Here is a 2,614-nt window from a genome sequence, read left to right as displayed (position 1 = left end):
TGCGAGGAGGAAGCGGCTCCGGTCCCTTCACCCCCCTCAAAATCCCCCAAAGTTTGGGGTATTTTGGGCAACATCAGCACCCAGACACATATTTCAGCTCCTGCCTGGGAGCTCAGGAGCCCAAGCCCCAGAAAATTGGGTTGCAAATAATCCCTGTCCCTTCATCCTTCTTGGAATCCCCCAAAATTTGGATTATTTTAGCAACATCTGCATCCAGACCCAAATTTTGAGTTTCATCCTTTTTGAAATCCTCCAAAATTCAGATCATTTTAGGGGTCAGCTGCACCCAGACCCAAAATTTCAGCTCCTGTCCCTTCATCCCCCTCAAAATCCCACAAAATTTGGATTATTTTAGGCAACATCAGCATCCGGAGCCAAATTTCAGCTCCTGTCCCTTCAACCCCCTTGGAATCCCCCAAAATTCAGATCATTTTAGGGGTCAGCCGCACCCAGACCCAAATTGCAGCTCCTGTCCCTTCATCCTTCCTGGAATCCCCCAAAATTTGGATTATTTTAGCAACATCTTCATCCAGCTCCAAATTTTGAGTTTCATCCTTTTTGAAATCCCCCAAAATTCAGATTATTTTGGGGACCACCTGCCCCCAGCCCCAGCTGCAGCTCCTGTCCCCGAGAGCTGCAGGAAATTCCTGGTGCCAGCTCCGGGCTGGATTTCCCAGAACATTTTCCTGGGATGTGTCACCCAGATTTGCAATGCTCAGCTGGTTCCTGTAATTACAGCTCGCCCCAGCAATTAAATCTGAATTTAAATTAGGAAACGCCAAATATTCCTGACATTCCACAAGGAAAAAAACCAAAAAAATCTCCATTATTTATATTATTTATAATTATTACAATTACTACTTTTAAATTTGTAGTAATTATATCATTTTCTCATTATTTCTATTATCTCAATATCTATTCATTAATCCAAACTATTTATACATTTGTATAGTGTGTGTATTTATTTATATAGTTATATTAAAGATATTTCTATTTCTTTATATGTTTATATATTTATTTATAGATACAAGTATTCAAATATATTTAAATACCTATCTAAATATTTATATATTTATAAATTTATTTATTATATAATTCCCCTCAGAACCACCCTTCAGAACTTCTCTTTTTTGTGCTTCTCTTCATTTAAATATGGAAATTTTTTTTAGGGTGCAGCTTCTCCTGGGGTTAAATTTTCTGCATTTCCAGCTAATTTTAATGGTTTTTAATCTATTTTTAAAAATTTTTCCTGCTTACAGGTAAATCACAAATCCAAGCCCAAACTGGCATAAAGATGAGGAAAATCTGAGGGACTTTTTTCCTTTTTATCTTTTTTTTTTTTTTTTTGCTAAATATTCCCTTTTTTCCCATCCCCTAAATGCAGATTTTTGCAGTTCCTGGGTGTTTTTCAGGGATTTTCAGGAATTCTGAGCAGCTGAGAAAGGGAGAAGCCTTGGCTTGCCCAGTTATTATTGCACAATTATGAATTATGGAATTATTAATTATTAATGATGAATTATGACATTTCAGCTGCTCTCAGGAGCTTCTTATTGGTCTGGCCTACGCCAGCTCCAGCACAGCAAAATCCCGATTTAAACTCAAATTTACCCCAAAATTTACTTTTAAATAAAAATTCAAACTTTGCCATTTGCCAAATGCAATTGTGGCATTACAGAACCTTCTTGGTTGGATTAAATTGAGATTTTGCTTATTTTTATCCTTTTATTCTGCTTGGGTTTTGTTTGATATTTTGATTTTTGGGATTTGTGGATCAGTTGGAATGCAGGGATTTGGATCAAGCTGAGGAGGAGACATTTTAAATTCCATAACCTTCCCGTCCTGCACCTCTTTAACAGAATTTTTTGATTTTTAGGGGCTTTTAATTTGATTTTCTGATTTTTCTTTCATTTCAGAGCCTCTCCTTTTGCCTGGTATTTACTGGGATTTTCCAGAAGCTTCAGGAAATAAAGAAACCATCCAGGAGAGGGACACCAAGGGAGGAATTCCATGATTTTTGTAAATTCCAGGAATCTTTTTACACCATAAAGCAGACAGAGAGGGGTCACGTTTAGGATGGGGTTTTGGGATTTAAGATTAGGATTTGTCCTGTCCCAATGGTCCCAGTCCCAGTGATCCCAGTTCCAAGAGTCCTTATTCCAGTGATCCCAGTCCCAGATTCCCATTCCAGCAATCCCAGTTTCAACAATCCCTGCTCCAGTGATTCCAGTCCCAGTGATCCCAGTTCCAAAAATCCCTATTCCAGTTCCCCAGTTCCAACAATCCCTGTCCCATTGATGCCAGCCCCAACAATCCCTGTTCCAGTTCCCCAGTCCCAGAGACGGCTCCGTGGGATTTCACCCCCAGCCCCACAGGTACCTGTCCAGGTGCTGTTAGAGGAACCAAACCATCTCCTGATCTCCCTGTCCCCCGGAATCCTCCAGGAAGGCCCGAAATCCTGCAGGAACGCCCGGGAGTGCGGGGTCGGATCCTCGGAGCCGAGCCGGGCTGTGCTGCGGGATTTCCCGAGCAGGAAATCCCAGCGCTGCCAGCCCAGGTGAGTTTTATCCCTTCCTGCCCAGGTGACTTTTCCTGCTCCGCCCGCCCGGCCCCATCC

At 41.5% G+C, this 2,614-nt stretch overlaps 1 protein-coding gene across 1 annotated transcript in view; it reads left to right on the top strand.

Moving 5' to 3' along the window:
• The first annotated feature begins 2,465 nt into the window (after positions 1-2,465).
• CUNH1orf159 (chromosome unknown C1orf159 homolog) overlaps positions 2,466-2,614 on the top strand; it is a 13,277-nt gene continuing 13,128 nt past the window's right edge. Inside the window, exon 1 of the mRNA XM_031062540.1 lies at positions 2,466-2,554. The gene's annotated coding sequence lies outside the window, so the exon portion shown is untranslated. The remainder of the gene's footprint in view (positions 2,555-2,614) is intronic.

This window comes from Geospiza fortis, unplaced genomic scaffold, assembly GCF_000277835.1.
Source record: "Geospiza fortis unplaced genomic scaffold, GeoFor_1.0 scaffold662, whole genome shotgun sequence".
Classification (NCBI taxonomy): Eukaryota; Metazoa; Chordata; class Aves; order Passeriformes; family Thraupidae; genus Geospiza; species Geospiza fortis.
This window is presented reverse-complemented; position numbering and strand designations above follow the sequence as displayed.